A 26,170-nucleotide genomic window follows, 5' to 3' on the forward strand; every position below is an offset into this window, starting at 1 on the left:
AAGTTAAAGGACAGAAGCGGCCCGGCCGCATGCTTCCTCATGCAGGTTTTTGTTGCTGCATCACTCCTTTATGTTGTTTATCCGTCACACGATCATCGATTTCATTTGCTGCCTCTGTAATTCTATGTGCGGTCAGAAAGGTGATATTAGAAATTTTGACGTTGTGTTGATATTTATCGACCGCCCCCCCCTCTCCCTTCCTCTCTCTCTGCCCTCTCTTTCGACATCGTTTATTTTTCTCTCCCTTTCTCTCTGCCAGCTGTCAGCATTGGCAGAGCGCCACGCTTGCCGCTCGGCTAGTGACAGATGCGGCAGCAGTCAGGCAAAGAGGAGAAAAGGAACGAGCGCTGAAACAGAGATAGGTCGAAAGAGAACGCAAGAAATAGCGCGAGGGGGAAGAGAGACAGAGGAGAAAAAAAGAGTGGTAGAAGAAGGATGAGTGAGACAACAGAGAGCTGGCCCTCCCCATTGTGTCAAAAGGGACACAGCGCTGGATTAGGCCACGGCCAATAATCACAGCCAGATGGGCTGTGGAGGGGCGTGGACAGAGGGGGAGATTGAAAAACAAGATAGCCAGGGACATTTTCAGAGTACGGTTACAGAGCAACTTTATTCTGACATTTTCTATTTACAACCTTGTGTACGGTCGTCAAGCTAACAGCCCTGCGACACCACACCGCGGCTGCAAGCGCTACAGCTCATTTCCTTGCTAGATTGCATCACTGATAGGCCACATCTGTGTGGCATTTAAGTCGCGTTGGCCTTTTTCCTCCCTTATTAACATTCCAGAGCCCGTTCCTGATCCACTGACACTGGGAGATTACCTTGACCGAAACATGGCCGTTTCCCTCCAGCCCCAAACACAAATTGCAGCAGTCGTTTCTGTTTTTGAAGGAGCGACTTGTCACGCGTATAATATGAGCGGATCAAGTGTCGGGGCTCCGCGGGTCTTAAGTAACCTCAAAGGACAAGAAAGTTTCTGGAAGAGAAAGAGACGAAAAGAGAAAAAACCATCATATTAGAAACAGGTTGAAGAATATGCCAATGTGATTTTTATTTTGGGGTGAGGAGTGAGCAAGCGTCAGTTTCTTACTCTCTCAGTTTCAGCACTCGAGGCACCGTCTCCCTCAGTTTCCGCCAGCGATACCTCCACCTTTTCAAGCAGTAAACAACACATAAATTAGCATGTTTGAGCGGCTTCGCTTTGCACCACATTATCATGAAAATGAGAAGTGTGACACGTGCGATCCGGCCTATTAATGAGGCGGTGAACGGGTGTGTGATCGCAGTTGTGGAGGCCCATGAACTTGGCCGGGGCTTGCATTGGGCCAACAAAGACGCAAACACGCACAAGCAAACAAACAAGTGAGCTCATACAAAGCATACCCTCCACACACACACACACACACACACACACACACACACACGCACGCACGCACGCACCATGGTGGCTGCTCTGCCTTTATGTCATTGTTTTTCTCCAGTTTCTTTTGTCTCTTCTTCTACCCCCATCTGGTGTGTGTGGACACGGCCTCTCTGTGCTAATTCACTTCCTTGGACACCATCTGCTGTGTGACTTTCTACAGTAAACTGAGCCTGGCTGGGCGTCTCGGGGAGGGACGGGGCCGTGTGTTGTCACCTGTTCAGCGCGCCGCCTTCTGCCGGCCGGCATCGTCTTTCACCGGAGGCTGGGTGCGCCGACGCAGAGGGTGTGACGGCAAAGGGGTGTTTGTCAAGCATTAGCACTTCACTTATCTGATTTTCAGCCCCTAATGACTAACTCGTGTCTCGGAGCGCCCGGGCACAATCATTTCAGTCTAATCGCGTCCTCTACTCGACTCCGTGACGAAAAGTGTTCAAATTGACTTTTTAATTACAATTACGATACAGTAACTAGACAATTTGAAGGTCTGCTGGTTCGCTATGTTTGATGGAGGTTTTTTATGATCTCCCTGTCTTCTATGAATACACTGACATGTTCGCTTGGGCCGTGGTGCTGTTTTGGTAGACTGGCCTTCACCAAAAGAGGTAACGGTCCACGGAGACTCCAACTGTGCCTAATTAGCGGTCATGCTAACTGTAGCAAACGCTAAGCCTACACACACCGTTATGAAGGTTGTGTGGATGGATGAAAACAGATTGGGTTGTATTTGCTTCTTGTATTCATCTTATTTTTGTCTGCAAACATTTACACAGCTAACAGCCATGTTTAGCATTCAGAAAATGTGTTAGCTCGGGCGTTTGCGAACGGCAGTCGCCAGATCCTGCGAGTGTGTCGCTGATACAAAGAAAGGCCTCGCATAAAGTTTATGTTCGGGAGATGTGTGGCTCGTGAGAAATGGGTCCAATATTAATTATGGCGCCGTGAAGCAAAGCAATCGGCACAATATGTGTTGACTAAAGCGGGCGGGGCAGCGGCAGCGGATTTGAAGGCTTTAAGTAGAAAAGTAGCTACTAACTAACTTTTACTGTGGATTAATAAAGTAACGTTAAGTACTTTTTTCAATTAATAATGTGCCGTGAGTAATTGATTCTATTTTTCAAGCGGCTTGCTCAATATTGAGGCCCACTAAGAGGATTTTTTTTTCATTCGCTGGAACAATCCTCACGACTATTCCCTGTGAATTTAATTATATATCAGGTCCCTAATCAGCTAACTTAATTACCAAAGACTTCATTATTGAGCATGTCAGACGCTCCGAGGTGAACCGGGATAATAATAGCAGAACAGCGCCGTTCAATTACGAAGCTCAGCAGGTGATTTTCTCACAGCACCGAGAGGCCAGACTTTTTCTTTTCAAAATGCCAATGGATTAGAAGCCTCTTTTCTCAAAGAAGCTATTCACAGGAAAGAGAGACACGTAGGAGTCTCGGCGATCTTACCAGCGTACACATCACCGCAAAGACGGTTACGCAAGTTACCCCTGGAAATCAGGTATGAAAATGAATATGCTTTGAAAGAATACCTCATGATCTGTAAAGCAACACAGTTTCTGGCTTAATCCTAATGGATGTGTTCCAGCGTGTGTGTGTGTGTGTGTGTGTGTGTGTGTGTGTACTGGATTGTGGAAACAAACGGCCTGTCTCTGCTCAGTTTCCTTCCTCGTTTCCAGGCAGATCCATTTCTTTTTCCCCTCGCTCTGCCTTTTCGACCTTCTAGCTCTCCAGCCCCGAGCAGAGGTTGGATTTCTCCAAAACTCGGCCCGGGTTCTGCCATCTGTGGCTTGTGCTTTGACCCTTTTCCCTGGCTCAGGAAGTGAGGGATCTCAGCCCCAGCGGAGTCGAGGGGGACGAACCGCATTGCTCCCTGACTGCTGACGCGACAGCTGGGTGAGGGAAAACGGAGACGTTCCCCCGCAAGAGGATTGCCAAAAGACAGCGTGGACAAGGCGCTGGATTGTGCCGAGCGTCGGTTTGCGAGCGAACGCGTGAGTGACGCGCGCGTGTGTGCACAGATGAGCGCACATGCGGCGGCCAAACAAGCGCGCACACAGTAGCGACGGGGGTCCCGCAGCTGTTGACAGTGCAGCATAAGAGGCTTGTGTGTCTGCGAGCGTGACCCGGCGGCAGCATCCCTGCTGATAGCCGGAGCGGAGAGCCGCTGTCTGCTGAACATCCATCAGTGCAGACCTCGGCGCTGTCCTGCGCCTCCTCCCTCCTGCTGTCCTCCAGGAGCTGATAGCGGCCGTCCATCCCCCCCCCAACCCTCCCCTGTCCAAGCAGGCTGTCACTGGATTGCACTTTCTTCCCTTTAATCTTTTTTAACAGGGCCAGCCGAGTGCAATTTATGACACCGCTGTCTTGTTTGGTTTCAGTACAAGATTGTAAACAAGCAGTGATGCCGGGGCTGCACTTGCAATGTCGCGGGTGAAATAGAAATATGACATTGTTGGTTGTGTTTCTATGGTGACCCTGTTGCTACAGGGGTAGTGGCTTCACCATGGATCGCTGCATCGTCTTCAATACACTTAAAAAGAGTAAGAACTACACCATCTAGTCTTTAAATAGCATCTATTTTCCATTTTTCTTTTCCATTCATTACCCTCTTGTCCGGTTCTGTCCACATGCTGCGGGTTTGCACAGCCGTGTGGAAAAATGTGCGTCCTTCTTGCCGTGGTGGCACATCATCTGATTCATACGGTAATCTTACATAAATGGAAGCGTTTCCCTTCTTTCTGCTCGCTGAGGTCAAGTGTGCAAAAGCACCATGTGGCTGCCTGAGCAGTAACTCACTCAGCCCGCAGCCCTCCAGCCTCCAGCGATCGATCCCAGAGCTCATTTAGTCCGATCAATCCTTATGGGGAATCAATATACAACTGATGCCGCACTCACACAAACCCACGTCAGGAATAGCAGGATGGTCACTCGCCGCGCTCAGAGCGCGTCTCCGTACCTGTCCGCTGCGTGTTCGTGATGCCGGACGACCCCCCCCGGGGGGTCGGCAGGTCGGTGGCTGATGTGTTCCTGCGCGGTGAGTTAGGAGCCCGAGAGTCAGGGGAGAGCTAAAGCGGAGGGATGGTCTCCATCTGTCGGCCCGGCCCACTCTAAAGTGGCCATCACTCAGGATTGATTAGCCAGGAGCCCATTAGCCCCCTGGCTTTTTCTCTCTTTCCACTTCTTTCCTGTTGTTTTTTTTTCCTCTCTCTTTTTCCCTCCTGACCATCAATCTTTATACCTTTATCACAAAACTGTCTCCTTCCCTTTTAAGTGTATTTTTTTTAATCTTCCCGCATGCTTACTGAACACTCCTGTATCACTCCTGTATTTCCCTCTCGGGGTCCCAACTTTTTCTCTTTCGTCTCTGTATCCTTCGTCTCTGTATCCTTTCCTCTTTCCTCTTTCCTGCGGCCTTGATTCCCCCGTCCTGAGGCCTCTTTCCTGCGATGTGGCGTCCAGCTCACTCTTTTTCAAATCCCTCAGGACCCCCTCGTTCATCTCACCGCCTTCCTTCTGCTTCCATACAACTCTCCTTGATCGACGGAGCGGCAAAAATCACATCAGCGCCGGGGAACACCCGGACGCTCACCACCATTTCTGCTGTCATGACAACACGATGCTCTGGGGCGCGGAGGCCATTACTCTGCCCGTCCATTTAGGTCATTGTCCTCTGGGTTATCAGCCCGCTGGGGGGCATGTGGGTTTGATGTGGAGTAGCTGGAGGGGTGGAGGGTATTTATATATACTGTATAGTGTGCCTGTGATGGGGGGAAGGGCTGCGAAGAGACATTTCAGTGACAGATTAAAGGTATGGAGTCAGTGGAGATACTGCGACGTGACGAATGTTAGCTTTTCTCTCTCTTTTTTGGCACACAAGCAGCCACCATGAGGTTTACATTTAGGGTTTTTAAGCGACCTTCATTGGTTGGATTGCCGTGTAATTTGGTGCAGATATCCATCGCGCCCAGAGGAAGAATTGCAACAACTTCGCCGATCTCCTGAATCTACATCCAGAGACACTATCAGATGACTTTTAGTCATGTTCAAACCCTCATTTTAAAAGTTACTACCAACTACGTAGTATAATTGGAAATATCTCTATATTGTGTACAGTATTTTCTTCCTGCGGCACTGACGCTGGTTGACTGAAAAGCGCCCCGAGAATAAAAAGTTTCCCGTTACATTCCCTCCGGTTTCTCCCGACATGGTTTGACTCCTGTTCGGCCGACGTTATAGGTTAGTGGCGACCGCAGCACTGACAGGAGGTGGGCAGAAGGCTCTCGGAGGAGGAGGTGAGCCTGCAGGCGTGCATGCTTTCTGACAGGCCTAATGGCCCCACGTGTGAAGACGTGGCCTTGGTGACATACAAGCGGGGCGACAGCGGGAGGAGAGCTGACCGCCGCTCCACGCCCGGCCTCTGATAAGCCGGGCGAAGTGCTGATTGAGTACTAACCGGTCTGTCGTCTGCCTCTCTCGGAGCGCTGACAGCCAACTTCTACTTAAGGAGGAGGCTCGTCCGAAGCAGGACACCATGGCATGAAGTCACCACACACACACACGCACACACACATACACACACACATGCATGCACGGGGGGTATGCTTCAGTGGTGTTACGCCAAGGTGGTGCGGATGTGGCAGTTGCCCGCAGTCAGACGAGAGGGTGCATCAGAGAAGCCTGTGTTCCCAGGGAGGACCACTCGGCGTCGGTGGGTGTCCCTCCACGTAGACCCCACCTCCTGGTGCCGCTCAGGACTCCACCAGTACCCGCGCTTCCCCTGGTGCCGGGTGGAGGAGCCGGGCCGCTCCGGCCTCCAGTAGCGCCTCGCGTACAGAGGCTCGTACGGGCTCAGGTGATGCTTCCTTCATGAGAGGAGGAGCAGGGACAGAAAATCAATACCTCCACAGCGTTACCCGTTTCCTAGCTGTTTGGCTTTATTTAATCACAGGCATAAAAGCACGTGCATGCACACCGAGAGGTCTTGTAGGAGATAGAAGGATGTTGACGCCTGTGTTGTTTTAACACGAGTGTGACTACAGGAAGCAACGAGGCTTCCCTGTATGACTCACAAGCCAACAAAAGAGAATTAGCGCCCTTTTTTCTTCTTCGCCCTTTTCCCTTTCTGTCTTTTTTGTGTGCGCGAATTTCTCACGAAGCAAAGAAGAGGCCAGCGTTGTTGTCACGGTGCCAGCTCTCCAGCTGGCGATAAGTGATTTACCTTGTTGGCACCTCACGTTTCTCATTAATGACACAGGACCTGTGATGAAGCGGCCCGTACTGTAGCATTAGAAGGGAGGATTAGAGGTGGTAAGATGAGTCGAGGTGAGTGCAACACTGTGTGTGTGTGTGTGTGTGTGTGTGTGTGTGTGTCTGGCTCAGTGACCGCATGCATACCAACCAAAATATGATGGCGGTGTGGGTCCACTTAAAGCTATCTGGTTACAGTGGAGCTTTAATGAACGTGGTGATGTGAGACACGCCGGCCGCCGCCGCCGCCACAGACAGTGGGTAACTTTAGAGGCACGCCGTGGGATACGGTGGCATGGAAGTGGGCCCCCAGAACCCCCACCCACTCCTCCACACACCGTTCCACCATCACCCACTCCACCCTCCCCCTCAACCCCACTCCACCCTTTTGGCTTGACTGCACACTTTCTCTTCCACACACACACACACACACACACACATCCTCCCTTTCTTCCATCTCCACCCGATGAGAGAGTTTCGTTCGATCCATCCACATCCACCCGAGGCGAAGAAGAGGGCCATTATAAAACCACTGGCAACACACACACACACACACACACACACACACACACACACACACGCACATGCACGAAAACAGCCAGTTGCACGGTAGAATATGTATGCAGTTTCAGCATGAGAAAGTCAAGTGCGCTTCGGCTCGTGTAGTCCCACGAGGCACTGAATACATTACATCAAAGCATACTGCTGGGAAGCACACACACACACACACACACACACACACACACACACTGGCGTGTCTCCAGTTGCTTTTGAGAGTGCCTCTGTGGATGTTTGAGCACATCCTGTGTGAGTGCCATGTCCCAGCCATGACGGCGATGAGGGGATCTGATTTCAGCGGGCCTCTAATGAACTCGCCGGTGTGTGCGAGTGCGAGAAAGTCTGAACCGGCCCCACCGGGAGAGGCTGTAATCAGACAGCAATCAAGATGCGCTCCGAACAGCATCCGTCTTTCGTTCCTCCCGCCTGCCTCGCTACCTGCGCCCCCTCGACTCCTCGGGCTCACCCGGGGTGAAAATGACAGGCGCCTGCAAAGTGGACGTGATGAGATGCGTTTTTCATTTCGGGCTGAGACGGGAGAAAGAAAAACACGCGTAATGACAAGGGCCTTTTTGACATACAGATGAAACATTGTGCTTTCATGTAACAGCGCTTTGGTTTGTGGCCATCATTGCATTGCACGCAGAGATGCCGAGACAAGACAACCATCTGTAGGACGAGCTGGATGGAAGCAGAGGGCGAGATTGTTTCTGCTGAAAATCACACTTTCTAATCTTCAAAACTTTAACTCGTTCCACCAATGTCACCCTGACCAATACAAACAATGTCACACTCGGATTCCCTGCAGTAAGAAGTGAAGACAAACCAGTTGGCGTCTACTCGGGCTGACCGACACCTATTGAGCAAACACCCGAGTCGTGCCGCCACTCGCCGGCCCGTTAAAGCGCGGCGACCTCGTTGGAAACGACCCATTTCGTCAGTGATGGACACAATGAATTGGTGTAAAATGCGAGGGAGCAGGGACGTACCTCAAGACGTAATTAGCCACGTATTCGGCTGTTTCCGGATACATGGCTGCCCGAGCTGTCGTGACTCTTCGCTGTAGGGTGGCGCGAACTGCTTCTTGAGTATGTGCACTAAACTCGTGCCTTTTTTCCACACGTGTTCTTCAGCCGAATACCAAAGGGACAGCGTGAGTGCGTGCCCTTTTTTTTTAGCAACCAGAATCCCCCCAGGTGAAATAAGCTTGAGCACATCTCTCTACTAAAATAGAGCGTCTGTACAAAGCCATGTAAGGACGAGTACTGCTGATCCTCCGGCTGGTTTGCCCTCAGGCCTAATGATTGAATTTGTCGCTGTCACTTTGGGCACTTTGTGCTAATTGCAGCAGTTAGATTTCATCCTTTTTCTCGTGTGCACGTTTTTCAAGCATTTCCCTCCCCTGCAGATCCCGAATACGAGGACAACTCTCGAGTTAATGACGCCTGAATAATTGTCCCCCAACATTGCATTGTGACTCAACCTAATACACATCGGAAATGAAAAGGGGTTTTGAGATTTAATACACTGTAAGCCCACTCAATGGGATTACATTCGAAAAAACGATCAAAACGTGATTACGGCGGCACGCAGTGGATGGGACTCATCTCTGGCCTCCATCCCGCCGTTAAGTATCAAACAGAAAAAGAAAAAAAAAAGAAACTTGTTTGAACAATTTGAAAGAAAACCCTACGAGATGGCCTCAATAACGCTGAGTTCTGCGGCTGCATGTCAGAAGAGAATGGAGTCTGTCTTTTGAAGAGAGTAGCTCTGCTGGAGGAGAAAACATAAGCTCGTCGTACAGCGCTTTTTTTTTCTTTTCCCTCATTAAATCTGCAGACGTGCCCTACTTTTCCTCTTCCTCCTCCTTTGGCATCCCGTGCTAGCGAGCAGATTTGGTGGAGGATGAGAGTGGGCGCGTTTCATTAAATATCCATACACCCCGAGCCGCCATGTGTGTAAGACAGCACGTATTGTAACGTGAGCGTCACGGTCTCTCTCTCTCTCTCTCTCTCTCTCTCTCTCTCTCTCTCTCTCTCTCTCTCTCTCTCTCTCTCTCTCTCTCTCCCTCTTTGGATTACTTCTCCATCCTGTTGTGGTTCTTGTGAGGCAGCCCGCCTCACATCCATCTCCACAAACACACTGATAAGCCTCTCACCTCCCCCACCCCCTTTTCATTTCCCCCTGCAGTCCTTCTGTAGTGTGACATTGAGCAGCCCAGGATTCCTTCATTGAGCCACACCCACCTCCCCTCCCCCGCTCCCTTTTTCCTCTCCCTTTGCCCCCTCCCCTCTTTTCTTCCCCTCTCCATCACAGTCTGAAAGCTGTCAAAACACAGCGCTGCCTTCTCCATATCAAAGACCGCTGAAAAACACAGGCGCATGTACTGCAGCTCGGACTGAATTCCAGAGCGACGCAGAGAAATGTTTTGACTCCGCTACCAGTGTTGAAATAAAATATTCACAATGCGACCGCACCAGAGGGCTGTCAGTCTCCCAGTCATACTCCCATGTAGAGATTGTTTACGGCCTCGTGGCATCCACGACAGCGGAGAAGAGTCTCACTGAGAGTATAAAGTATAAAGGCACAGACTGAAGAAACCCGACAGCTGCCTCGGTCAGATAAAGACCCCCCTTTCTCTCTCTCTCTCTCTCTCTCTCTCTCTCTCTCTCTCTCTCTCTCTCTCTCAGGTGCAGAATCACCAAAATGCCCAGTTTGTGTTGCAACAAATACCCAGACTTTTGAGCGCAACAGAGGAACAGAGCACAAACTGTTGAGCAACTGCCGAGGTCAGTTTCGATTTGTGTTTCGAAAATGTGTAAAATCTTTTTAAAATGTCTCAATGTGACGGAAAACAAAGTTGAAGTGCTGCTCATCCGGTCATGTTTGCTACACGTTTGTGCGGTTTGGTCCGCCGAAGTGTCTCAACTGAACAAATGGATTGTCACGAATTGTGGGACAGACATTCATGGTTCCCTGACAGGGATTTCTATTGATTTATTGATCCCTTTGTCTTCTCCTCTAGAGCCACCAAGAGGTTGGCACTGGTAGTTTTGAGCGAAATATCTCAACTGGCAAATTTGCTCCACGTTCATGATCCCTTCCGGATGAATTGTAATGACTTTAGTGATCCCTTAACTCTTTTACGGCGCTAATTCGTCCGTTACTTTTGACGTAACTCTAAATACCAACAAAAGGCAATCCCGTCAGCCTCAGCCGCGCTTTGTTAATTAGCGAATGCTAGTATGCTAACGTACGAAGACCTATGGTGAACGTGGTCAACATCGTACCCGCTAAACATCCGCCTGTTGGCACAACTCGGAAAGGAAACTCTCCAACCTTCCAGAAAAGTACAACACGACTTAAAGGAGGAAATCCATCGACTATGACTTCAACAATGAAAGAGGACACTGTAAATGCTAAACCATCAACAGAAGGCCTGCAGTAAGTATATTTACTTGAATTTAATTGAAATAATACACACTATTGACTGATTAACTGATGTCAAAATAAGATGCCAAAGTTATTAAGTAGCTAGTTAGTAACCAATTGCTGAAAGTTAGCTTCTCCGCCCTAAAGTTAGTCCCCGGTGTCGCGGCTGCTGGCAGCACTTCCATTTATTTAAACATTTTCTTGGTGGTCACTTCGTAATGTGAATGCCACATTTATATTTTGATCTCATGAATGTCACAACGGAAGATAAATAAATGTCTGCCGGGACTTCTTGGACGACCATTACCTGGAACAACCATGACGACGTCACCAACATGGCGGCTTCAACGTGGTTTCAGGGTTGTGAAGCGTTGTGTGAAAACACACTTCACAAGAAGCACATATCCAACCTGTTGTGTAAGAAGATACGCCGTCAGGAGTCCCACAACACCTTCACTGTGCTGAGGTCAGTGATATTTACGGTATTCATGGCATTTTCTTCATGGTCAAAGTCGACTTTATCCCTGATCAGTTGCCACTGCCCATTGCAGAGCTGCAGGCCTTTTTCTTCCTTACTACTGAGTAAAAACCAGCTCCCTGGAAACATTCATCACTCTCATGACTTAGAGAACATTTGGGTTGAGCGATGACTGCAGTGTGCTTTAGTAAATATTTTACAATGCGTCTCTAGCACATATTTAATCATGGCGGGTAAAATCGTATTAAGTCAGAGACTTTCATCACCCAACAGATAAAATAAGTTTATTGTAATACTGCCAAAAACGTCATGTGCAGCCTCCGTGTAAACAGATACAGGCTAATATAATGCGCTGGAGGTTTTCCAATGCTTATCTTACTGTGGAAAAACAAGTTTGGATGAACGCAACATCTCGAGAAAAGTTTTAACATAAGTTTCAAGCTCAAGTCAGTCGAGTTTTAAGGAGGACATCTCTTTGTTTATTAGAAAGTACTAACTGCTATCTGAAAAAAAACAACTTTTCAAACAGCTGACGGAGACACAGCGCTGTACCTGCGGATGCTTTCCATCATGTTCAATGAGACAACTTGTAGCTTCTCCCAGCAACACTTCACCAGCCTGCTGATTACCACACTTAATAAAACTGTTTTTTCATTTCCCGTTAGCGCCCACCGACGTACTTTGGGTGACAGCGAAGCGGCAGCCTGATAAGACAGATACGAGTCATTTCTGGCAGTATGAAACTGCAGTTGACAGGATTATAACTGCAATCAATGCTGTCTAATACAGTCGCGCTGGGGGGAAAAAATGCGAGGAACAAATTGAGTTGTCCCGTTTACTGTGATGGATTACGTTCATCAATGCAGCAGTATGTCTCTGCAAGCCGTTTTAATTGATTTTTCAAAAGAATGGAGGCCTGTGATTTCCACGCGATAAGGTGAACTTGCCATGCATGAGACATTGTGAGTTTTTGATTTTGGAAAGCACAGCATGGATATAGACTGTAATTAATGTCTCCGACCATCTGTTTTTCAGCACATCTTCGACACGCATAAAAAATGAAGGGGAAATTCCAAGGGTTTGAAAAAGCTGAAGTATCATAAAAAGCGTTTTAATGTTGGTACATAAAAAAGAGAAGATGAATCAGAGGCAGATTCATTCCTTGAATACCTTGAAGTCAGGGTTCCTCATAGCATGTCACCAGACGGCAACCTCTGGGTCTGAAAAGTGAAGCCGTTGCCAGCGCCAGTGCTGTAAACTTGTATTCTTTCTACTGGCCAGTTGTGGACGAAGCCACTGGTTGCTAAAAGAAGTCAGCTTTCCTACAAGTCCATTATGAAATGACTCTTCTCTCACTTGCTTCATTAGACCAGGAAACATGGTAAATATGTGTTTATGGTTGGCACAAAGAATACACTGGTATGACCTGGAAACCAAGTTAGTGAGAGTGAAAAAAAAAGCTGTGGACCGGAAAAACGACCTGAAAGGCACTCTCTGTCGAGTCAGGTCATAATGATTAACAACCCCTCACACATTACACAATCACTTGATCTAGTTTTTATGTTAGAAAATCAACCATAGCGGCGTTAACTTCCAGTCAGGACCGAACGGATCATTGAGGATTTCAAGGTCACGTGTGAATACTTCTGTGCATTTAAGTAGTTTCATAACACGAGGAGGATCTCATATTGGGGGATTACACACGTCATGTCGGGTTTTGTCGAGGCTGATGATATATTTTTAGAAAAAAATGACTGAAAACGGGTTTGTGTTTAGGCAAAAGATTGAGGTATAAAATAAAGGATGGAGAGGGCATTTAGTTTCATCCTGCTGGTATTAATAGATCCCGGGTGCCTTGGAGCGGTCAGAGGAACTTCACCCACCAGCGGCTTGAATGCCAGAAAGCTGAGTCAAAGCCTATTCGCCAAGCAGACAAGAGGGCACGCAATCTCCTCCCCCCAGTATGCTGCCAACCCAACCATCTATCACCAGGCAAACCAGTCTGCAAAGAGACAGAGAGGGAGGGAGGGAGGGAGGGGTGGTGAGTGTAACTATGACATGACTGGGTTCTTACATGTGTGTGTGTGTGTGTGTGTGTGTGTGTGTGTGAGACATGGTTGTACAGTTTGATGGGATTTCACGCTCCTTCTTGTGCAATGGAAACGATGCCAGGAAGCCAGACGTGTTAACGGTAACGCACAATGGTGAACAGAAGCTTGCTCTAAAGCCCCGTCACTCACCCGTCCCTGACTTGCCACACACTGTGCTTCCCTCACCCTCACCCACCCACCCACCCACCCTCTCACCACCGTAACAATGGCCGCTCTTGGGAAATGTGGGTCGTAATGTCTGTCGCCATCTAATAAGCAGATTCTCTTTCAGTTTAAGGGCTTGCATTGCTCTGTTTAACGCCTCTGCTAGATTCAAAAATACGGTGAACCGAAAGCAAAAAAGAGGAAGTGTATTTTTGTGTCCCTCTTCACGGTGGCATTTCCAGTTGGTACGGTGGGTATAAGTGCAAGAAAAGTCCCTACTGTTCCAGCCTCCACTGTGACAAAGAGTAAATATGCAGCAACGACGAAGGGTAAAAAAAAAAAAAAAGTCCCTCAACTAACAGAGCTTTAAACTAACAGACAATTTAATCTTTCTTTGTTGCATCAGAGGAGCGGACAGTCAGGGACAGAAAACACACACTGGCTTACCAAAATCCTCAAATCCCACATGCCACTTTTTAAATGTGTGTTTCAACGAGAGAGAGAAAAAAAAAGTGTTAGAAGGACTTATGGATTTCATCACTTTCAGGTCAAAGATGTCGGGATTTTGAATTGGAAAGATTCTTCGGCCTGGAAAAAAAACAAAAAACTTAGATCCTCTCAGTGTATTTAGTTCTGAGCTTCATACAGCAGACAGTAGATTAGAGACTTTAATAAAGCTACGCTGCCATTGTCAACAGTCAGTAAAACACTATGGCTGAGTAGCATCGAGGCCCTTTTGTTCCTCACACGGTCAAGTTTAGAGGAAGCTTAACCCCAAAGGGCCTGCTGGCTTTCATCCACATCGCTAAAGCAGCCGACGTGGCCTCCTGTTGTGCTCTCTGGGAGTCTTTGTGGGAAGCTCTCCGGGAGTCTGGTCAGTCAAAGTTTGTTAACCACCGTTTCAAAGACAAATGATTCATCGGCGTCATGTCGACGAGTTGGGGGGGGGGATTGAGTTTTCTCTTTCCCTGATGAAAAATCAAACAGACCTGAGAAGAAGCCGACCCTCTTTGAGCGGATGAAAGTTATTATTTGTTCAGGAACTGGCTGTAAGGAGCAAACTAATAAGACGAACTGCCAGACAGGAGGTGACTCACCCCTGATGCCTCTCCTGATGGTTTACACTCACGCCGTGTTCCCCACACGCACGTTTCTGCTTGGAAAGAACGATAACCTTCCTTCAGAGTGTGTTAAAGCAACAATTTGAGGTTTTGTAAATTACACCAACCCCCCAGCCCGTCCTCTTTGCCAGGTTGACCAAAACTGACGCTTTGCCACAGCTCTCTGATACCCATGCACAAACCCCCTGTAGCGTCTGCATGAAGGACTCACCAGGCTTTCAATTAACTCAAACACATTTTTTTTGAGGACAAACACATGACTTTCACCCAGAAGAACGCTGTTCTTGTCCAATGTAAAAACCAATCAACGTTGACTTGGTTTCATTGTCTATTTTACTTATGTAGGCTACACTATTGTTCTTATAATACACAATGTTTCAGTAGTGTTTGGAATAGACAGTGTTAACTGTTGTAGTGTTATAGTTTGACACAAAGGGCTACCCAGTGCTACACAAGTCTTGGTGTGTGGCAAGTTGAGAGGAAATGTTGTTTCCCCATTTCCAGTGTTTGTGCTCAGCTTTTGGCTGCAGCTGGCACTCAATTAATCTAAGTTACTTACTGCAATTACAAATATTGTTCAATGAAAAGACCTCAAAGCTGGAAATTGTTGAGCGAACACTCAACAATTTCATTATTTCATTATTTATGAAAGGGAAAAAGCATGATTGTGTTAATGTCATTTTAGAGTCCTGGCGCAATATCAGAAGCTTTTTTTTGGTTGTGTTTTATTCACATTTTACAAATGGACCAAAAAAGCCCTGAAAACACAATATTTGGGTATTTCTTTTTTGCAAAGCGGTAGAAGAACTACATTGTGTGCTGGCTGGCACAGACTACATATGTGTGTGTTGAGGGGGTGAAAGCGCTCCACTCACACTTGTCAACTCATCATAAATATTGGAAGTAAGAGTCAATAAGAAACAGAGACCCAAAGCTCAACCGCAGCACATTTTTTATTTATGACACAACTTAACTCTCAGCTGCTTCACATCCTCTTTTACACACGAGCTGGATGGAGTAAAGGGCCACATCGCGCGTCACATTTCCCGAAAGCTGCTTTGTGTAAGCGTGCGTCTCTGTGCGTGTAAATGGGATGTTGCTTTAGAGTCATCCATGCATCTCTCGGCCGTTGGCTAAGCTCCACACGCTGATGTCACCTCTTGGCACAACTTTGTGATCTTTGGACCTGATCAGCAATTCTGCCGCAGCCCACCAATGAGCTAGCGGGGGTTTTGACCCCGGGCGGTGATGTCATGCAGCAGGGAATGCAAACAAGTTGTGGTGCTGCTCATGTGTGCGGCGCCGTGAGTGTCAGTGTGCGAGTGTGAGTTGTAGCGCAGCGGCTGTACCGAAGCGCTTTTTTTTTTATGATGGTGCTTGACTGTTGTCAGGGCAGCACAAACAGCCTGCCAGCTGCCACACTGTTGATTTTTCACTAGACAAGCTGTGTGTTTAGTGCACTCACACGTCGCTGTGTGTGTGTGAGGTTACCTTGCCAATGTTCGTTATGGTTACTGCACGCTGCAGCCTTTTCAAGCTCTCCTGTAGAAAACTGAATATCATCTTTTTTTGGGTATTTTTTTGGACTATTTTTTACCGTCTTGGTTCAACAAACTGCTAAAAGTCCCCATGGTAACCACCCAGATGAACCTTGCTCCTCTAAGTCACTGTTGCGTGTGCCACTTCCTGTTGTGGAGAATGTTGCACAAATATGACTCAGTGGCTCAGCGGAAATGCAAAGTAGCATTTAATCACACTTTTGAGATGAATGTGTGAAACTCAATCCACTGCCTGTGGGGAGGGGGTGTAAAGGAAAGGCGAGGTGCGTTCAAGAACTAAACTGTTGGCACCCTGAACCTGGCGGGGCGAAATTTTTCTCTACTCTCACTGATTATTTTATGCTGCTTTACAGTTTGCCGCCCTGTTTAAGGCTAATCGCATTGGTTTAGAGGCTAGAAACTAAGTAACTGGAGAAACCAGAAACCGGAGAGCGGCTGAGGGAAACACCTCAACAAAGTAGAAGAACCACGTGTCTCTTGTGGCAAAGACAAAAACTCCACAACCAAATACGGCTTCACTTTAGTTCCCCTTCCTGCCCACAGCGGGGTTACTCGAGGTTCGTACAATAAATGAAAAGTGAAGACGGAGCCTGCGGCCTCTGCCCACACTTCTCAAAAAGGATAATTAGCGCGTTCCCTAATCACTTTGGTTATGCATCATAAAATGCAAGCTATTCGTCACCGTGCGTGCACACAGCGCCGGCTCTTACTGTCGAGTGGACTTGCAGCTTTCCCGGAGACGGGGGGACTGGCAGGGTGGGCTCGGGGCAGAGGCTGTCGCTGGACGTCGGGGGTCTGAGCCCCGAGGAGACAGAGAGGAGCCACGGTCTTTGGGTTCAAACGCTGAGACTTCGCCCTGTCCTCATGTGAGACTATTCTTTATAAGAGGCGTTCCGCTCTGCAAAGTCCTGCCGCCTGCAGTTGTTGATTCTCGGAAAGATTAGCGAGCCAGAATCATGTGACCTGCAGTTTGTGTTGGTTGTCAGTCGCGACACGCTATCTGTGGTGTTTAAAGTCTAGCTCTGGACTGTATTTATCTAAATGCTCCTAAAGAGACACGGCTTACGATAAACAGTACTAATGCTACGTTCGTATTTGATGATTTTTTTTAAAAAGTGGAATTAAAATACATTTTTGGAAGATGATACAGTATTCTTATTAATTGCATTGTATATCATTATTATGTACTTGTTTGCTCAGAATTATAGTGACAATAAAGAATACAGTACACTTCAGTTTTATAAATGTTTCTGCAGCGACAGCGACCCTTGCATCTGTGTTCCTCCTGGAGGTGGCGCTGTGTCAGCAGTTTGAGCATTAGCATCCTCTCAAAGAAAGGGGAGCCAGTTAGCCTAGCCTGCTACTATTCTCTTTCTAGCTAACTCTGCTAGCTGGACACTGAAACACTAGCCACGTTGCAACTCCCATACTTTTTCTCTTTACTTTTATTACATACTGCAGCTGACCTTTCACAAGTATGCACTGTTGCTCGCCGTATGCATTCAATTGGGACATATCACTTCCTGATAATGTCAACCTTAACTTTGACCCTCTTGTTCATATATCTTCAGCATTTCTGGCTCATTGTCTGTCCGAAGAGCTAGAAAAGCATGCTGGCTTGCATACTGCAAAATGTGACCAGATGTAGAAAAACATCTTGGTATTTTTGGCAGCAGAAATGAGATATTATCCATGATAGCTCGACAGCTTCATGGGGTAGCATTGGGGGCGGGGCTTAGTGAAGGGTCAATAGTTTTTAGAGCGAGAGAGAGAGAGAGAGTAAGGAAAATCCCCACAAGTGTCAGATCTCCATGGGTCTTTGAAGTCCTCCAGATTTATCGATTTGTTCTGCTATGGATCTCAAAGATATCCTCTGTATGTTTATAAAATATCTTATTCGTTGCAACCGCAGAAAAAATAGAAGAAAAAATAAAGTCAAACAAGTTATCTGATCTAAGATAATGATCTACATATAAGATCTTTTTTTTCTGAACCTTTGCAAGAGGTTAACATTTTATGCTTTGTTAAATATCTCTCCAAAGTCTTATTAATCCGTTATTTCTCAAGGTCTAACATCTTAGTAGTTAGAGGCTTGCCCGAATTTTTTTTATTATGAGATTGCACACAATAACACCCAGTGACCTTGCAATTATCCCGCCACGACTAATTATACAGAGCAGTCGTGTCTATATAGGCATTGTTTAAGCCTGATTTAATGGCCATGTAAACCACTACAAGGTTAATGAATGGCTTCTCAGTGTCTTCTCCCACAGCATTCAACAGAGGCCCATAGAGAATAGGCCCGAGCAAGCCAGGGGGGAAATGCATGCCAGAGTAGGCAGCACCTGGCAACCCAAATATTAAAAAGGCCATTAAGGTTTTACTTTGCCTAATAAAGAGAGCGGCTTCCTGTTTTTCTAAGCTTGCCAACCGTAGGAAATGCATGCTGCGGCTTGCTTTCTCTTTCTCTGCTCTGTGCTTTAAAATGTCCCGAATCATTAGGATGAGTAAAGTGGCAGTAAAGCCATCTGCTTTTACAGTCCGTCTTTAAAAGCGACAGGGATTGAGCTCCTTGTTGTCGCTTTTATGGACTCCCTTACCTCATAGACCAGGCCGATGAAGAGAAGGAACTGACTGGTGGTACAATTTGGACCGAGTGACAAACAGCCATTGATGGCTTTCTCATAATGGACACAGCTAATTAAAAAAAAAACAAGAAAAGGGGATAACCGTCGCCAGAGGTTGTCCCCAAGTCTGAAGTACAAGTTCTTAGTAAAGTGCAGTAAAAAGTATAAAACTCATGAAGGCCGGGGCGTGCTTGAAAAAAAAAGTATTTTGTACAAAATGTCCTCCGAAGACGTCTGAAGATGTGTTTATCGCTGTTTCCGAGCAGCCATTTGAAGACGCAGTAAAATGCCGGCCATAATGAAGAGGGCAAGACGTGATAATTGTCCAAAAGGGGTCAGCGGCTCTTCATCATGGCGCGGTTGTACACAAAGATGGGAGCGACATTCCCGCATGCTTCTGGAAAGTTGACGAAATTGCTGGACTCTTAATTTGACAAGTTGGAAGAGTGATGGAGGGGTTTCAGGAGCTTTTTGTGTCCGACAAACACTTCAGTTGAAGCCTGTTGATGCAATACCTGTCAGTGACAAATGACAGACGACAGGTCAAGGCACAATGATATGATAAAGTAGTTGTACCATGATATCTGAGGAAAAGATATTCCTAATTTATCAAGCGTTTTCCATCAACTGTCCAGTAACATGGATACAAGTTTTTCAACTTTTCCTGACCAAAGGTCTGTTGTTTTAGTCGCACATCTGCCCAACTTTCCCCCGATGTGGTGTTACTGTGTTTGTGATTACTTGGAATAAATGCAAATAGACTTAGTGGGGCATACGTTGGAGTGTATTATTTGCCAAAGGTGTAGCTGCAAACAGTGTTTGAAAACACACTGCAACTTTGAAGTGTCGGCAGAGCTAAATGCCTGTAATGTCTCATGGCACCACAGTTTGCCTCACCCAACAAAAACTGCCGTGGACCAACCTTTAAAATAAACTGTTTCTGTTTCTAAATTAGCTTTTCGTTTCTTGGTCAAGTACTTTCTGTTCTCTATATACCTCTTTATAAACCAGCAAGAAAGGGTAGTTTTTAGGAATGAGGAACCAATTTAAAAACACTTGCCCCATGAGTTCAGGGCCCGAGATTAAACTCTCATTATTCAGGAGGATCTGTGGAGGACTTCGGACTGCCAAAGACTCAAAAGCTACCTTGTTACGAACCCCATATGGAGTGATGGAGGGAGGAAGGAAAAGGAGGGTATACTAGTCGTAGTGGAGGCCCACAAACCCAATCACAACCTAAACAGCAGGACTTCCACCCATCAGCATCCTCATTGCTCTCGCTCTCTTGTTTATTGTCTCCCCCACTGTCTTCCCGTGTGCACAGACAATATTGCTCAAGGAGGTGCCAGCTTGAAAAAGCAACACAAAGGAGAAGAAAGAAGGTTTCTGCAAGGTCTAATCCTGGGGAGCTGGGAGGGGAGGGGGGGGGTCGGCTGAGGTTTCTCTCTCTCTCTTTGTCCCCGTCCAACAGCCCTGTTTCTTGATGAAAATGTCCCGCTGGATGAGGGCATTAGACGCCCGCTCTAATCCCGTGTAATTTCCCACAATCCCCTTTGCTTGCATCCTGCCAAGGAGGCCTTCGGCGCCCCGCTGAGCTCCTAGCTGCTGGCTTTGGCGTTCCCACACCCCTGCTCCAGCAGCATTTCCTCTGCTGGCGGAGAGGAAACAAGACACTGCGCCTCTCCGTCCCTCCTCCCTTTCATCCCGCTTTTCATCGCAGCCAAAACAGCAGCAGAAACCAGCGGCCTACTGATGAGTGCGTCCTCAGATTGTGACCTTTGGCAGAACCGAGCTGTGGTAAAGGCCACAGAAGAGACAGACAGGTTTTAGTCATTAGCAGAATTAAAACCATGGTCCACTACTGGTTGACCCAAATTATATCTGTGTGTGTGTGTGTGTGGCCTTGTTGCATTGTTGTCCTTCCCTTACTAACAGTGTGTTTATGTGCAATGCTGTGTACATTTGCCACCGCCATAATCCTGTACAATCTCCTTCTTACGTAAAATGCTTTATTATCATCTTTTTTTTTTATTATCACCGGGCGCATCAGAGGGTCAGCCAGGGAAAGAAACGGGCTGACTGCCCTCTTGTCCAAATGTCCATTTCAGAGGCATCCAGCACAATAAATCTATTATATATGCTATGGTGTTCTCAATAGTCGTGTAAGCTGCTGCTGAAAGGGGGCTTTGGATGAAAGGAATGATAGCGTAAAAAGCACATTAGTTGCTAATCAATGACCCACTCAGAGGACGTCATCCACGCACACAGAGGAGAATTCTTCTGAAGAATTAGATCAGAAGTCGACACTTGTAATCTCGTCCAAGACAAGAGAGTTGGTGTGGGTAAAAAGAAAGAGAATTCAGCTAACGTCCTCTTCCTGTGTTTAGGATTTAGGGAGGTTGACTGGAGAAGATACTGTGAGATGCTCCGACCTGGTAAAGTTAGAAGAACGCCTCTGACTTGATAAAACAACATTCATCTGAGTGAAGAAATGAACCATGATGAAGGGTTCAAATGCAGCATTGTGACGAGTCGAGTCACATGAGACACACACACACACACACACACACTCACACACACACACACACACACACACATTGTCAGACCAAAAGAGACAAATGACTCGGCTGACATGCTGATGATAAGATGGTAAGATGTTCACCTCGTGGACCTTTTTAGTTGAGCATATTAACGTGCTACATTTGCTCAAGGGTGCAACCACAATGCAGTTTAAGCTATTTAGACAATTAGTTTTGCAGGTATAAATCAGACAATGGCATAAATGAAACGGTTGACCTGTTGATGAGACGAGAGGGACTGGAGGGAAACAGTTATTATACGATCCTCTGGGAACCATCAATGTACACATTGCATGTCAGTCTGTTGCATAGCTGTTGAGATATTTCAATCCGGAGCAAAGTCGTAAACAGACTGACCGCAATGACCTCTACTTCTCACTTAATTTATTACGTCAGTAAACATTGTGAACATTGCTTTATTGTCTCGATGCCGTGTTTCACGTCTTCTTCAATACAGCGTGCTGTTCATTCAGTGAATCATGGTCCATTTACAGTCACACAGACCGTAAAGCAGGCTCCAACATGGAGCAGGCTATCTTGTGATTGACAGGTCGCTACCACTAACTGTTTATTGCCAATTACGTTACACATACAAGGAATTTGACTTGGTAAAAGCTGTATAACAATAAATACAAACAAAAAACAGAAATATTAAAATGTACAATAAAGAAATAACAGTAGGTTAAAACAATCAGAGCCGTAGTGGGCGTCGACGTCGCTCCTCGCGTTCCCAATATGGTCACTTCCGTTCGCTGCCGTAATCCAAGCTGGCGATGGACAACACGCTGAACTTTTAGCTTCAAATTGTCAGTCCGCAACCTCCGTCACAACAACTTTGTCCACTTCTTAGTCTCTGGGAAACAAGATAATACTGAGCCTGCTTGTCATCATCTGCATCCTGAATCCAGACAAAGGAGTTCGACGTGGAAGAAATGCCTATTGACTTTCAGGAGTTTCCTGACAATCGCTGATGTCACCAAATCCCTATTTGTTTGAGATGAAAGTAAATTGATTCAAGCCATCAACCAGCATTAGGATTTTGTTTCATAACCAGATGTGCACCAGCTTTTCACATAGCGTATGTTTCATTTGTAGGGAACGTCATTGTGTGCTAAACATATTGTTTTTACGTAATAAAGTAACTGTGCAAAGCAGCAAAGTGTCCTTACTTGGCCCTGCAGTTATTAAAAGAACACAAGCAGAGCTGGCTTACTTTGTGGAGCTTCACACATACGATACCTTTTTTATGTGTGAACAGAGTGTGACTCTAATGTGTGCACACATTTCTCTGCATGTCCAGTCAACACTTTGTAAGCGTTTGAAAGTGAGCGTTTACCAAATTGCATTCCTGAACGTTGCTGGTCTCGTGTGTGTAGGCGCACGTGTGCGTGAAGCGTTATCTGCATGTGTGTTTTGATCTGTGTGGCAGGCGGCGACACCTCTGCTGCCTCTGCTCTGCTCCTGTAAAGACGGCGGTGACTGCTCGGTGCCGCGCAGCTAAAAAGAAGGGCGTGAGCACACCCACGCACACACACACACACACACGCACACACGCACACACACAAGGGCCATTAGCTTGCCCCCAGCTGTTTTTAAACCCGGCTGAGAGCAATTTATTCATAGCTGAACGCAAACAGAAAAAGAAAATAAACATTGGCTGCACGTTATTGTTTTGTCATATCTTTAGCTTGTTGCATTTCCTAATTAGACCTTTAATCACAGCGAGTAATCCAGTGAATGAAGATTAGTAATTACACAGGAAATCTGTTTTCGGAGGCCTGCATCGCCGCTCTGACAAACTTCAAACTCTTGTGTAACTTCACCACCAGACTGAGTGCAAATAAACGGCAGGAAACAGTTGAAAGGATATTGCTGGTAAGCGTTGACATACCAATGTCCGTCCCTCTGCTTCCCATGGATATTAGGTTTTAATGACTGCAATAACAACAAAATAAACAACATAGCGGTTATTGCCAAGAAGTGTAGTTATTGCCAGTTGTCTAGGTATTTAATCCAGCAATTTAATTTAATTTTAAGCGCTTTTCTAATCTGCCACTTAAAGCGCTTTACAGCTTTACAGTCCAAGTCAACATGCACACATTCACATACAAATTCAAACAATGATGGCACAGCCTTCAGGAACGATTGAAGGTTTCGTATCTTTCCCAAGAACCCTCCGACATGCGGATCTGAGGAGTTGGGGCTCGGGCAAAGAGACACCCTGAATTGTTGGAAAAACATCCCAATAGCGGATTATCATTAGTTTATATTAACAGCGAGAATTCAAATTTCTGTTTGACTTGAAGTTGTTCAGCTCGTCAATATCTGGAAGTGAGAGAAATGCTGTAATTTCCCACCGTACCGGTCTCCAAAAAAAGATCCCAGCGCTGCTCTGTGATTGAGCAACCCTGCACGAAGCCAACTGTAAATCAATACAGGATAAGTGTGCCGCACTGGACTTCACACCAATAACCGCAAACCACTAGGGCCGACCGCGGACAGTCTCTAAATGGACGACACGCAATGAGGAAATGCGCTCGAAGGCTGACTCCAGTGAAGAAAGTTTCCTCTCGAGCGAGTTCACTGTCATCACTTCCCCCTCGTCTTCAGATGCCGTTTCTTTCTTTAGACAAGTCGGAAAATCTTGAGCTCAGCGAAAACTAAATGCGGTGCTCTCATTTCCTTCAAGATGGGCTGCACCGGTGCAATGGGACTGGATCAGCAAGTGTTTGCTTTGGTGCGGGGCATTCTGTGTATTCAGGGGAAAGTAAAAAAAAGGGTGAACAACCTCTGGGAGAATTCACTTTGATGAACAGCAGATATGTAGTTAATCAGTGTTTTCAAGCAGGAATTTGTTTGGCTTTCAGTTCATCCCCAACACACTTGACATAGTCAACCTGACATGTGTGTGTCTGTATGTGTGTGTGTGTGTGTGTGGCTGCTAACGGGGCATGTCTGGCAGCATTGTGGGAAGTCGCCGCCGTGCGATGTGGCGATAGCTGAGAGAGTTGTAGCAGTAATCGCACCGCTATTGTCTCTACTGCTGCGTGACCGAAAATCATTGGAACCATCTGAGCATCGCGATCGCATGTGGATCTTGTTCGGTGGTGCAGCCGGGACACTTTTAGGGAGAGGACCGGGCATAACTGTTCTGTCATCGTGACTCCTCTTTGCAGGTTTGTCCCCATTTATGTTGTGGAATCCAAGATGGCGGCGGCGGCGGTGGTGGTGGGGTCTCTGTGGTCTGCTGAAGTGGGAGCGACAGGGAAACATGAGCCGGCTAGATCCACACAAATTGTCTCGCGGGGGGGCTGCTCTGGTCCCAGCGTCTGATCCAAGCGGACCACTTGACGTGATTTTGACACGACTGCCACTCTACGTTATGAAAAAGCGTATTTCATGGCGTAGCTCGGGAAATTCCTGTGGGGGGAAAGAATTGATTGAAATCCATACTTTAAAAAAAAGCACTCAACCGGGAGCGCATTTTGACCCACAAAAGCAAATCCCACCATCCATCTTTTATCTTCTCCATCCTATGATTTCAATCAATCATCCTCCCACATCTTTCTCCTCCTCATCCCTTCATCCTGCTGCTCTAACACCCCCGACCCGCAGCCGACTTGCTCTGTCCCGGACCCTATGGACAACAATTGAATTAAATTGGTGGCCTCTTGTCTCTAAGCTCCGAGACTGTTTGCTGTCTTTGGGACGTATGGTATGCGGCTAACCCTCTCACCCTATCTGCTTCCTGATCCTCTCCCTGCTCTGTCACTCATGCTCGCTCGAGGTCAGGGGGTTCAGATAGCGCTCAGCAGCATCATCCATTACCTCACTGCCGGCAGCCGGGCTTAGAGCCGTTCAATGGACTGCGCTCACAAACACACACACACACACACACACACACGGGCGCATGCACACACTCCTCACAGGCCGCCTAATCGTGGCCTCACTGCGACCTCATAAAACACACATGCAAATGAGCGGCAGAGATACGTCTGCCCTCCTTTTGGGAGGAGATGCGCCTCTCAAAGCTTGTGCTTCGTGCCGACCCATCGTACGCTAGATGATGATGATGAGGATGATGAGGATGAGAAGAAAGTAGGCTCCCTGTCTGCGTGTGATTGGATGAATAGGTCTGTCGGAGCTCCAGTGAAAACCACTCCACTGTGATGAATAGACGACCTCACAGCGAGCAGGAGAGGATTCAGCGAGAGGACGCCTCGATACGGCGCCGTAACGAGCACTAAAGGGAAGTACCCCGCAGTTCACAATGTGCCGATGTTGTTCCTCTCGCCCGGGGCAGCACAGTCAGCATCGTACGCATTTGTTAACATAACATTTTTCTCCAGTATCCAAGCTTGTGAACATACACCGGTGTTTCTTCACTGATTATGAACGTGAATGAATGATTTTTACACTCTAAATAAACTGTAAGATCTTCATTTTGGAGATCAGGTTTGAGGCAGCTGTAAGGTGGTGAAGACTACTGTGGCTGATGTTTTTCTAAACTCATTTGGACCGAAGCTATCAGCCGATCAAAATGAACTTTTGGCTGCCACAGTTTCACAAAAGTATTTTCCGATTCACAGCAGAGAAACGGCGGCTGCACAATATGTTCAGTAGCAGAAGCCAAACTGTCTGAGGGGGAAAGCGAAAAACATATTTCAAGGCTGAAGTTTGGTGGCACCGGAGAAGAGGAAGATTAATAGCGCTTCAAGAGAGAAAACGTGGCGCATTTAAAAAAAAAAAAATCTGTTCCGATGAATATGTTGACACGAGGAGAAAAGAAAGTGTCAAAAGTCTCTCCATCTAGATGTTGGAGCATTGTTTTCACTCTATTTGTTTACAGTCGCAGGGCCTGATTTACAGCGTTAGCA

Source organism: Clinocottus analis, unplaced genomic scaffold, assembly GCF_023055335.1.
Source record: "Clinocottus analis isolate CAN_PGR_092001 unplaced genomic scaffold, fCliAna1.0.p SCAF_17, whole genome shotgun sequence".
NCBI classification, from domain to species: domain Eukaryota; kingdom Metazoa; phylum Chordata; class Actinopteri; order Perciformes; family Cottidae; genus Clinocottus; species Clinocottus analis.